Below are 13,315 nucleotides of genomic sequence, written 5' to 3'. Positions count from 1 at the left end.
GCAGCAGCAAGGACAACAGTGTTTATATAACACATTGGAAGCTAAAGACTGATGTCACATACTACTGAACCTGAATAAACAATTACCTGCTGTAATAAAGCATTTTAATGCTTGGTCTAATCTGCTTTGTTACATCTCATTTAGTCTTTCAGAATTTACCATATTTTTTGTAACATAAGGCACAAAGTGAATTAACGTGTCTTTGTGCGTCTCTGTCCACACATAAGGCACACCGGATTAAAAGACGCACTAAATATTGTTCCCAAGTGTGTAATATCACTCCACTCCTTCATGTACACAGCTCTCTCCTGAGAGGGAGAGCTATCCGTCTCTATCGGGACGACAGAGTAGTTGGACTATGTTGGACTAGTTGTACTCTGTGGAGTAAAGTGCGCCCGAGCATGTGGGGGCCTTTACATAAATGCGCTTCTAGTTTCGACATTACAGTCAGGCAGTCTTGTAGACAGCTCAGGGGTCTGATCAGGTTGTGACACAGTGTACCGTAATGCTCCGAATATCCATTGAGCGGAGCGGCTTCGTTGCTTACCAAAGTTGTACTTACAGATTTTAACAGATTTTTGAGCGCATTGTACCACATAAAGTCGGTCAGTAAACACAACGGTAATCATATATAAGGCGCACTATCAATTTCTGAGAAAATGTAAGGATTTTAAGTGCGCCTTATAGTCTGAAAAATACGGTAGTTGCAATTAGCACATTCTAGTAATGGCTAAGCAAAGGAAAATTTTAATATGATTAAATTAAGTTGTGATGCATCTTTTTGTGACTTATAAGACATTTAGAAAATTCCTCAATTGCATTAGGGTCAGTGAAGTGCCCCTCCATATGTTATTTTTGCTGTTTTTCTTTGTTTTTGTAGGTTATCACTTGCAACCTAACTTTTAAAACTCCAAAAAAGTTGGAACTCAGATCTTGCTTTGTCAACGGAAACTGAAAGAAATATGGAGATCCCTTTTGGACGACCTTGTTAATTACTCTGTTAACAGGCTAGTGCAGCCAACATCCCAGGCAAAAACCCAAGCTAATTGAGGCATGTGGAAAGGCTGACATTTAAATTAAATCATGGGAAGAAGGTCGTTTTAACGTGACACCACAAGGCATGTTGAACTGCTGAAATTGGCTGAAAGAGATGAGGAATAAGACATTTGGCTGTCAGGCTGGGAAATAATTAATACTAGTCAATTCCACAGAATTAGATTAAGCCGAGGTGTAAAATTTTTGAACGCAACAGAAAATATTCAACAGCGGTACAGCACAGAAGATCACAACTTGATCAGTATCTCCTGTTATCATGACTTAGCTTCATATAACATCTATACAGGACAACAGATTACAGCAGAAGATCCAAATGTCAAAAGTCTTGAGAGACTAAAGCCAACTAAAGCCACCGGCCCAGGAGGCAAAAAGGGCCTGCTTACTCAAGTGCCCAAATCTTGGACCTGTGGGTTGCAGACCCATTGCTATTACCTCAATAGTATATAAACCCAAAGACAGAGTTTTGGTTGACCTTGTGACATCGACAGTTACCAGTGTGTTACACGCACTGCCATTTTCCTAGTTTGGACAGAGGCACTGGCGGGGCTGTGTTAGTCTTCCTTTATTTTGTCTCAAAGTAGCTTATGCTTCCTGAGCGACGTCCTAGGCTGACCTCAGATTAGTGTCCTTACAACTATGCTTTTCTTCCTTATTTACAAATAAGGAAAAAAAATCCATTTGTCTTGAACCAAATATGTCTTTAACCTCGGTCAGATTATCCTAGAGCATCTGTGAACAGCAGGTATCAGTTTTTACCAGAGATTCTTCATTGACTTTAGGACTGGACTTTGTGGCATTCTGACACAGGAATACGCTTTGGTCGGGACTATTTCCTTCTGAGATTTCTCCTGTATTCAGTCATAACTCAATAAATCTGAATATTTATTTCAGTAACTCAGTTCACAAAGCGAAGCGCCTCATTTAGATACATTACACACAAACTGATGTTTTCAGGCCTTCGTTTGTGTTTCTTATGATGATTTTCTGCTGACAGCTAATGACAACACAACATTTAAGATTATAAGATTACATCAGGCTGATAAAAAACACATTTTAATACAGAAACCTGGGCTTGAGGCCACGTTTCGGCCACGTTAGCTGTTCGCTGAGATTGACCTGTATTCATACTGGAGATTAACATTATAGGGCGGTGGACTTCTAAATGTTGCACACATTTTTTTAGGGACATCAGAGAGCTGGAAAACTGTTACTTCACAGCTCACGTTTTTATTTGCACCCTTTCCCTTTGCCACAAGCTACTGTTTTTTTTTAAACAAACATTTGAATATAGAGATAACGCTTCAACATTAGACTTTATGTTTGACTCAAACAAAGGAGCTCCAAACTGCAGCTGCTCCTTTCAGCCTATGGACTGTTTGACAAATGTCTACCACCCTCTGTGTGCACCTTTATTTGGATACATAGGTGGTCACGGCGAGACCGTGTTCGCGGACGCGTACATTTGAACATGTGTATATGTGTGTGCCCCAAGCCATTCAAGCCCGGCTACTGGATGGTTCTAATGTCTCCTACTCCTATTTCATAAGAGAGTGTGGAAAACTCAGAGTCAGCACACTGGCATGAGAGGAGCCTCGGCTGGAAGCGGATTGGGTCACACATCTGCAAAACCCCACGCACGTCTTGTGTGTAGTACGAAAAGCGAGAGGGAAAAGAGGGGTCGGGGGCGTATGCATATAGCAGGAAAAAGGAAGACGTATAGGTTAAACAAGTAAAAGCCCGAGCCGCGCACAGACGGTTCTGCACAGATCATAAAATCCCAGAGGAATCGCAGACGTCCACGCTGTGTTCGAACAATGGCTGAGAAGTAAAAACAAAAATAAAATCTGTCAGCGGTGCTCGACACAACTGAAACACCATGCAAAGTCGTCTAAGTCCAACCGGTTTCAGGGTTTCGCACAAATCAAGAACAGTCAATGGGGGAGCCTGCGGAATAAAACCCTAAAGAATGAAGCCATCCCTTGTTTTTTTGGTGAAAACACGGGTATTCAGCCTCTATAATTTGTGAGGCGGCTGTTTTCTCGCCACATCCTGGCAACCAATCTTTGACGGCGAGTTGCAAATGTGGACGTATGTAAAATCTTATGTTGTACTTTTGCAGGAACAGAAACGGGTGGAACAAATGTCCCATAAAATTCCTTACCTCATCTATTTAAATGAATGCTGCTGTGTAACCACTGAACTTATTTTCTGGTGCCGAAAAACAGTGACAGCTTCCAGCTCTATCTGTATGGTAATACCCAAACTGTCTGCAGGAAATTTATCATTTCAGAAACCCAACACATAATACAAATTGTGACTTTTTTTAAACAACATTTCAAATATATATGCTATTTAAATAAACATGTAGTAATGTAGTATTCTATCCAAGTGCGTGATGATGCCCAGTTAACCTAATGAAGCAAATTCAAAGTGGCAAAAACCACAATGTCCTCGGGAGATGGCAACAAAACAAACAGTTTATGTCAAAATAATATGCAGAAAAGACCCAAACTTTTAAATCATGATCATGGTTTTCTGTGAGGAGTAACAGGCTCTCCTGCAGAAAACATGCAATAAAAGATTCACACATGGAGAACTTGATAGAAAATTATGCAACCTAATTTATTCCTGAATGGCCCTCATCTATCCTGCATCAGATGGCTTTAATTTGGGTGTAAACCATTTGTGTGAGGCTAAATCAATATTTGTTACTTTTTCTATACGTAAAGACTTCTGTCTGGTGAAAGTCATCGTTAATTCGATGGGTCTCGTTGCGTTGTTGCTTCTCTGTGTTTAGGAAGGGCTTCAAAAGGAGAAATTCCGATTTAGTTTGAGTGAGTTGAGTATTTTAGAGTTATGAATAACATTAAATAATGAATAAAACATTTAGTACCTACATAAACTCATCCCATTGGTTCTACATCCAAACATGCAGACAGAGCTGGATTGTGGTAAAACAAACCTTATGAAGTTGGAGACACAATTTTTTTCCTAATCTCCCACCGGTTATATGTTGGTTATTTGTCATCATATTGTTTTTTTGTGGAGTCATGATTCTTCCTTGAAGAAACTACAGTGCTTTTCAAAGCTCTTTATGACCCTTGAGCTTTTCGCATTTTTGCATAACAACCACCAACCTCAAAGTATTTTATTAGGATTTTCTGGGACAATTTCACATAAAGTGCTGCATAAACATGAAGCAGAAAGAAAAATCCATGTGGTTTTCTTTTCTTACAAATACAACACTAAAAAGTGTGCCATGGTGTGGTATTTAGGTCCCTTTAATCCAATGACCCTATCTAAAATCCAGTGCAATCTACTTTCTTCAGACGTCCTCTAACTAGTAAATATATATACAGTATATATACGGTATATATATATATATATATATATATATATATATATATATATATATATATATATATATATACATAAAATCTGTTCCAAGCTCCAAGCAGTCCTTGGACATTTAGTCATTTAGTATGATCATATATTTCAAGTGTCATATGCATTGCATATCAAAGATACATTTGGTGAATTGGAGTGACCCTATCTTCCCCATGGCACACATATATCTTTAGTGGCTGAAATGCTACAGCTCACAGAGAACTGTGGGGGATTTTTAAAGAAAGAGAAGAGACAAGAATCATCAAAATCATGATCACCAATTTCGGCAATAGTGTTCCAACTGTGCAGACCTGTAGTTTCAAAATTTCAAGAAAGTACTCCAAAAAAAAAAAAAAATCCAATTAGACTGGCCTAATCAAAGCCCACACCTCAATGCAACTGAGAATATGTGACAAGACTGTAAAATGCTTTCCTTCCAACCTGACTGAGCTTGAACTATTTCAAGCAAATAACAAAAAAAAAGTAGGAGTAAACATGTCAGGGACTGGACGTGCAGAATTGGTAGAAACATAGCTGAAAGCTCCAGACAGAGGTGGTTCAACAATGTACTGACTCAGCGGAGGACCATGTGTATGCATTTCACTCGTTTTAGTGGTTTTTAAAATGCGCTCTAGAAATGAAGCTGATTGATTGATTTAAAGTTTTTTATTTGCAAAAGAATTTAGAAAACCTTGTGCCATTTTCTTTCCATCTCCACATATAATTTACTTTGTGTTGCTCTAGCACTTAAACCCCTCGTAAAATAGCTACCTAGAAATATGCAGTAATGTGAATACGCATCAAAAGGCTATGAATGCAAGGCACTGTAAACACACTTTAGGATCCAACAGTCTGCATCCATCAAAAAAAAAAAAAAAAAAAAAACACAACAACAACACATGCAAGGTCACTTCTTGCAACAGTCGAAACTTTCTTCCATTTCAGTTTCCCTCAACCATGCACCACCGCTTGGCTAATTTGACTAATAGCGGCTCTTTTTCTCTGCAAACTGCAGAAGGCTGTCCGCGCTCATGCTTATAGCCAGAAGTGCTTGAAAGGATTTGGCAACGAGCAGCTTTACAATGTGTGTGAAAGAAAAGAAAAGTGAGGCAATTCCTGCGTCCAAGACGCGCATCAGCGCTGAAAAGCACGAGCCGCTGCGCCCTCTTTAACAAAAAAAAAAAAAAAAAAAAAACTTACTTGCTGCGGAGTTTCGAGCTAAGAAACTGCAAGAACAGCCCAGGTCGACTTTTTTCAGAAGTTGGTCATTTGATGGTCAGCGGCCAGCTCCAACAGGCACGACTCCTGCAGCTTCCCCCTTCGGCCCGTGTCGCGTAAAAAGATCTCTCCACTCGAGTTTCTTTTTCTTTTTCTTTTTTTTTCTTTCTTCACATCACCCGAATAACTGAATCGGGGCCGATCGTTTCTCGCAGACGGTGTTCGTGTTATTTGGCGCTCATCATCAAGTCCCGTTCAAAGGGGGGACGCGCAGACGCTATACGGAGAGAAAGTATTTGGGTGTCTAACGGCGGTGAGGCGCCCTCCTCCGCCGACTGAGAAGGTCTGCCGTGAGAGGAGGACCACAGAGGGGACAGCTGTTCCTCAACCACGCTGCTGGGTCAAACCTCCAAAATAAAATGCTCCCATGGCTGCAGGCTGTAGCAAGAGCGAAAGTTTGGATAATAATGTTATTATTATTATTATTATTATTATTATTATTATTATTATTATTATTACAAAATTGGAAGAGTGATACTTTGTTCACTGTAGTTTATGGAAACTTAATGGAAAAGAGTGAGAGCAGTGGCGGAGCTAGGCTTTTGTGTTTGAGGGTTCAGGGGGGGGGGGGGGGGGGGGGTTATGTTTTGGCTGGGGGTGGGAGAGTTCGGGACTATGATATATTATTTCTCACACAACTATTTGCAATAGGAGTTTACAAGAATTATTGGCCTACATATTTAATTAGGCAAAAAGGGAGCTGAGATTGGTGTGTGTAATTTGCACCTTTTTAACAATATTGCAAAAAAAAAAAAAAAAAAACGAATCTAAGATACGACCTGTAATATTCATATTACATGTTCTATTGTTTCATCCCCTCAACATTGGTCACAATTCCCAGTGTTATGCTTTTGTAGTTTAAAAAGTGTGTAATTAATTATACGTTCTGCATGCTATCTCCAAATCTTAGTCTTGGTATTCTTTCTAATAGTGCTGCCTTTTTGAGCCTCTAATACCATCTTCTGTTCCTTCCCCCATCTCCCTTTCTCTCTGAATATATATCGCTAGCATATTGCTCAAAGAAATAAATAGAGCACTTAGACAACACAATGTAACTCCAAGTCAATCACTTCTGTGAAATCAAACTCCATTTCAGAAGCTACACTGACTGACATTTTCATCTGCAAATGGAATAGACAACAGGTGGAAACTAAAGGCAATTAGAGAGACACCCCAATAAAGGAGAGGTTCTGCAGGTGGTGACCACTTCTCAGTTCCTCTGCTTTCTGGCTGACGTTTTGGTCACTTTTGAATGCTGGTGGTAGCATGAGACGGAGTCTACAACCCACACAAGTGGCTCAGGTAGTGCAGATCATCCAGGATGGCACATCAATGCCAGCTGTGGCAAGAAGGTTTGCTGTGTCTGTCAGCGTAGTGTCCAGAGCATGGAGGCGCTACCAGGAGACAGGCCAGTACATCACAAGATGTGGAGGAGGCTGTAAGAGGGCAACAATCCTGCAGCAGAACCGCTACCTCCGCCTTTGTGCAAGGAGGAACATGAGGAGCACTGCCAGAGCCCTGCAACATGCTCTTCAACAGGTCACAAATGTGCATGTGTCTGTTCAAATGTTCAGAAACAGACTCCATGAGGGTGGTATGAGGACCCAACGTCCAGAGGTGGGTTCAGGCTTACAGCAGGACGTTTGGCATTTGTCAGAGAACACCAAGATTGGCAAATTGGCCACTGGCGCCCTGTGCTCTTCACAGATGAAAGCAGGTTCACACTGAGCACATGTGACAGATGTGAGTCTGGAGACGCTGTGGAGAACGTTCTGCTGCCTGCAACATCCTCCAGCACGAATTCTTTAGCAGTGGGTCAGTAATAGTGTGGGGTGGCATTTCTTTGGGGGGCTGCACAGCCCTCCATGTGCTCGCCAGGGGTAGTCTGATTGGCATTGGGTTCAGAGATGAGATCCTCAGACCCATAGTGAGACCATATGCTGGTGTGGTTGGACCTGGGTTCCTCCTCACCTGGCTGGAGACCTCACCTGGCTGGAGTGTGTTAGCAGTTCCTGCAAGATGAAGGCATTGATACTATGGACCGGCCCGCCCGTTCCCCCAGACCTGAATCCAACTGAGCACTTATGGGACATCATGTCTCGCTCCATCCACCAACGACACGTTGCACCACAGACTGTCCAGGAGTTGGCGGATGCGTTAGTCCAGGTCTGGGAAGAGATCCCTCAGGAGACCATCCACCACCTCATCAGGAGCACGCCCAGGAGTTGTAGGGAGGTCATACAGGCACGTGAAGACCACACACTCACTACTGAACCTCATTTAGACTTGTTTTAAGGACATCACATCAAAGTTGGATCTTCCTGTAGTGTGTTTTTCCACATTCATTTTGAGTGTGGCTTCAAATCCAGACCTCCATGGGTTAATACATTTGATTCCCATTGATCATTTTTGTGCAATTTTGTTGTCAGCACATTCAACTATGAAAATAACAAGGTATTTAATAAGAATATTTAATTCATTCAGATCTAGAATGTGTTTTTAGTCTTCCTTTTATTTTTTGAGCAGTGAATATATATATATATATATATATATATAGAGAGAGAGAGAGAGAGAGAGAGATAGATAGATAGATAGATAGATAGATAGATAGATAGATAGATAGATAGATAGATAGATAGATAGATAGATAGATAGATAGATAGATAGATAGATAGATAGATGCATACATACACTAGCAGGGACAGAATACATGGGACGTCATGACCAAGTGGCTGGTATAGTGTACAGAAACATCTGTTCAGAATACCAACTGGAGACCCCCAGGTCAAAATGGGAGTTGCCTCCCAAAGGGGGTGGAGAATGACTGAGCTAAGATCCTGTGAGACTTCCAGATACAAACAAACAAAATGGTAATGGCCAACCAACCGGACATTGTGATCATTGATGAGCAGCAGAGGACAGCTGTTATGATCGATGTGGCATCCCGAGAGATGGAAACATCAGGAAAAAAGAGCATGAGAAACTAGAGAAGTACCAAGCGCTCAGGGAAGACCTAGAAAGAGCCTGGAAGGTGAAGACAACAGTGGTGCACGTGGTCATCGGAGCACTCAGGGCAAATCTTAAAAAATCTAACCCTTTTCTAAAAAAAAAAAAAAAAAAAAAAAAAAAAAGCTACATGTGAAACTAAACATAGGACAACCAACCATACACATACCTCTTCAGTAACAGCAAGTAATAAGGAAAGAAAATGTAATCTTTCATAGTAATACAGCCATGCACTAGGTCAAAATATTTAATTTTATCTTACCAGCGCAACATCGTTGATCTTTAAAAAAAAATTGATCTACAGGAATCCACAGCTTCTCTTGTGGAACGTCCTCTGAGGCCTCTTTGCAGTAATTCCATAGGATCGCTGTTGAGTTTTCAAGACCAGTTAAAACCAAATGGGCCCTTCTTGAATATTGCTCCATTCATCTTCTGCTCCTATATGGTTATCGTTGTGTCCTTTTCAGTCAGCATAGCTTTTAGTCACTCTAATTCGTTCACTAAACCAAACAGTTGCTCTTGCCGCAGTGTTTTTGCCAGTTCAGATGACATAAAAATTACAGGATTTCTTAACCTCCTCCATAATGTCTGTAGATGTTTCTTTGTCCTTTACACTATGTCCTCCTCTTGGCATTGTCAAACTAAAACAGTAGCTTCAGGCGACTAACTTTTAGTGTAGAATCTGAACAGACCAGCTGTGAGTCTTGGACCTATTTGACTGCTGCTGCTTGTCCTGGTTATATTTTTTAGCAAAGATATTCTGGTACAATTTGTTACCAGAAACAGTTATGGTATTGGGAATTTAGCCACTATTTAACATTACATTACAAACTAATAAACTTAATTACAAATATTAAAATGCATTTTTGCAGTGTAACGCCATTTATATCTGCAGCTATGGATGCAACCTTTTCTTTTCTTTTCAGAACAAAACAAAAGTGCCCTTTGCAAAGCAAGGGGGCATGTTAACAAAAATGAGTTGGCATTTAGGCCGAGAGGAAGCAGGACAAACTACATTCACAGTGGGCTCATGCAGAGGGTCAAGTTGCGATCCGATGCCACCAGAGGCTCACCCACAATTTCAGTTTTCAGCACCTGTCCAGCCCTTGACCCAAAAGCCGTCGGTCAGAATGGAGACCCTGCCCCAACACGTGAGCGTAAAAAAAAGAAGAGCACTTCTTTCAGCTGCTGCTTGCTGTTGACATGCAGTTCTTTTTTATTTATCGCAAAAAAAAAAAAAACTCATCCATTTGCTTGCATGGACCTTGTGATTGTTTTTCTCACATAGATTGACTTCCAGTGAATCTTTTGAGGGCAAAAATCCATCCGTTTCAAAAGCATCAATGGCCCTGATCAAACTAAAGCAAATTAAATTTGTGTTGTTACAATAATTTCTTTGGGATATGTAGCCGACAAAACTGACTTCACCTGACATAGAGAGCAGATAGTTGTCTGAGGCTGAAAGCTACCAAATAAAAAAAATAATCTGAAGAACAATCTTAATATTCCAAATATTTAACAAGACAAATGGACTAATAGGCAGCCACAGAGATGAGGGCCTGTGGTGGGTTTTGGTCTCTTCACCCCCTCCACCCCTCTTTCCAGTGTACAGATTCGGTGTTGACATAATTTGTGATGGGATGCTGAGGAAATGCAATTGCCCTGTCTGCACTGAGGAGAGCCATCTTTTTTATTTTTATACCCCCTATCCCTTTCTCATTTACAAGGTCCAAAAGTTATGGCTTGTCTTACCTAAATCCTCAAACTGCAGTGCTTATAAAACCCTCTTTATGAGACACAAAACAACATAAACACTGGCAAGTCTTCCTTTACGACCCACCGGAGTGACAACTCAAGCTTACAAATATCGTGTTGTTGTTTTTCTTTAAATACTGGCATCCCATAATTGTTGTGCAAATGAACTTTTCTTTCCTTAAGATGCTCATCTGATTTCCAAAGGTAGTTTGACATTCATTTTGACACAGAGAAGCACTTGCTACTGATCAGCACACATTAAATGGCCCAGAATCCCCTTTAAAAAGCGAGTTACGTGCCAGACAGCTCTGGTTTGAGGAGCATGGGGGTGTGCAGTGAACTACTCCCCCCTTTACTGAATCATGTGGCCTTACGCAGTATTGAATGTGACAAGGGAACAATGCACCTGACCCACAGACCAATGCGACTGAATTCTCTGGAGTGCTGGAATCATGTTTTGCTCTCAGCTGTCCCAATGAGCTGTACTTTCTGTGCGGTTCGTATTTGTATCTATTTATTTAAAAGGGGCAATGCATTTACATAGTATAAATACAAATCTGCAGAATTATTACAAAATACCGGATTATAATCGAGGCTAATTTCCATCCTCTGTCCCCTGCCAGGGGCCAGCTCAGCAACTCGCCACTTTCAGCTCGCTAAGCAAATCAACTTACTGAGAAAATCCGTCATTCTCTGTTATTAAAACAAGGATTAAAGTTTATCCGGCCTCCAAAACCCACACATATCCACTCTTACCCCTCCCTCCCTGGCTTGCTACATTGTGTTTTTTTTAACCTATCTACATAGTCTACATAGTAAATCTACATAATAAAGCAATGTACAATGCCGTTATAGATTTATTCTGTTTTTGGCATCTTTGAAATTAATGTTTCATGTCATCAAACTATTGTTTTGTGCTATACAAAGACAGCCAGAGTAAATTAAAGTGAATTTCAATTTATTATGGAAAAACAACTATAAAAAAAAAAACAACCTGGCTCGGAGTGTAAACAGTTATCCCTCTTATTAAATCACAAATGAACTGTAATTAGTTATATTTTGGATTCAGCTTCACTGGCCACATGACTGAACCTGCTTAACATCCAGCTTCATTTTGATAGAATCTGGATGACAACACAAAGTAGGCTAAAATATCTAAAAAATCTATACATTACGTCCTAATCTATAGAAATTCAAGAACTGATAACAAACAAAGTCACTGATATCCATTTAGCAGTCTGATAAGGTATACAGAGAGGAACAGTGGGGAATCCCCAGGAGAGGCTGATCTATTAAAATTATTCAGAGAAACTCATCAAAGTCTCATCGAGGAGGCGAGAAAAGAACCGAGAGCAACCTTTAAAGCACCGCAGACCTTACGTACCTTAGTTAAGGTGAGTCTTCATGACAAAAAGAAAGAGACTGGCTTGTAAACACCATCCACAGGAGAGTTTCAAGGTATAAACCCCTGCTGACCCAAAAGAACACAAACGCCTGCTTCACTGACAAGACAAAAGCGGAACTTCTTGGATTGCATGTGTCTTTTTACATCTGATGTAAATCAGTATGTTAGAATAAGAACATAATACATCCAGCCAAACATGGTGGTAATAGTAGGGGGGCTGCTATGTTTCTTCAGGACCTGAATGGCTTGCTGTGATGAATGGCCGTCTGGGGATTCAGTGGTTCCTCTGGTGGACATTGATGGCCATGTGGAGGACGACTGTGTTACCTGGAGGGGCGTTATTGGGAAGAATGGCGTTCCTGAACCCGAGCCGTGTTTTGTTGTTGGACTTCTATGTGAGGCACAGAACGTCCATGACAAACACCGTGTTCGATCACAAGGTGATTCATACGTGTACCAGGCCAATTTAGGCCAAAGGTTGTTGATCGACTTTGTAATTGCATCATTACACAACACATGTCATCTCAAGGCACTTTACAAAGTCAAGTTCAATCAAATCATACAAACTGGTCAAAAAGGTTCAGGAAACCCGGTAGATGCATCAAGTCTTAACAAGCAGCATTCATTCCTCATGGAAGAGCGCAGAGCTCATTTAAAAATGAGTGTGGGTAGCAGTACCTGTAAAAATTAAAACGCATGCTAATAAAAATCTAAATCATATATTTTTTTTTATTTGGACGTAATACTTTAAAAACTACGATTGCAAAACAATAAAAAAAACAAAAAAAAAAAACAGAAATTACAAAAAACAATTAAAAAATTTGTTACCATACCATATGAACTGACTTACATTAGAAGTTCAACCTATTGCTTGTTTTAAGCAAAAATGTTCTTGGACATCAATCATATGAGAACGCAGCAGCCACCCTGTAAGATCATGGTCTTTCTTCTGAAAGTAAAACATTTTACCTCAAACCAGCATTGCACAATTTGTCATGAGACCAAATTTCACTGTATGCCTGAATTAAGGGCAGAAGATTAAATATGGAGTGTTTAATCTGCTTTGTTTAGCTGTATTCGCTTTGTTACAGGTAACTCATTTTACTTTTATGAAGACTGGCAAACAAACCAGTTCATCATGTTTTTGAACGTGGTTTGGTTTTTAACTTCCAAGCCACCTAACCAACATGCTTTAGGCTTTACAAGTCACAACCATATTTTCATTATTGGTTTTCTGCCAAAGCATGCCTTTCTGCAGCAATGTAATTTTGCCCGGCTGTCGTTTTTGCTCCCCTTCCTATAACAAAGGAGTGCCCTCTGTCTCAACCCCATCAAGTCAGCTGTAATGCATTTAGGGCGGTTTCACGTCAAAGTGTGGCGATTTACATCTGTGTCAGGCCCTCGATGCCTATTTGATTAGATGAAAAG

At 40.4% G+C, this 13,315-nt stretch overlaps 1 protein-coding gene across 1 annotated transcript in view; it reads right to left on the bottom strand.

Annotated features, from left to right (window-relative positions):
* The window catches only part of ghra (growth hormone receptor a), a 36,051-nt gene extending 30,033 nt beyond the window's left edge, over positions 1–6,018 (bottom strand). The window contains exon 1 of the mRNA XM_012869951.3: positions 5,644–6,018. The gene's annotated coding sequence lies outside the window, so the exon portion shown is untranslated. The remainder of the gene's footprint in view (positions 1–5,643) is intronic.
* Between the last annotated feature and the right edge of the window lie 7,297 nt (positions 6,019–13,315).

The sequence above is a fragment of the Fundulus heteroclitus genome, chromosome 12 (genome assembly GCF_011125445.2).
Source record: "Fundulus heteroclitus isolate FHET01 chromosome 12, MU-UCD_Fhet_4.1, whole genome shotgun sequence".
Taxonomy (NCBI): domain Eukaryota; kingdom Metazoa; phylum Chordata; class Actinopteri; order Cyprinodontiformes; family Fundulidae; genus Fundulus; species Fundulus heteroclitus.
The sequence above is the reverse complement of the archived record's forward strand: the minus strand, read 5'-3'. Positions and strand labels throughout refer to the sequence as shown.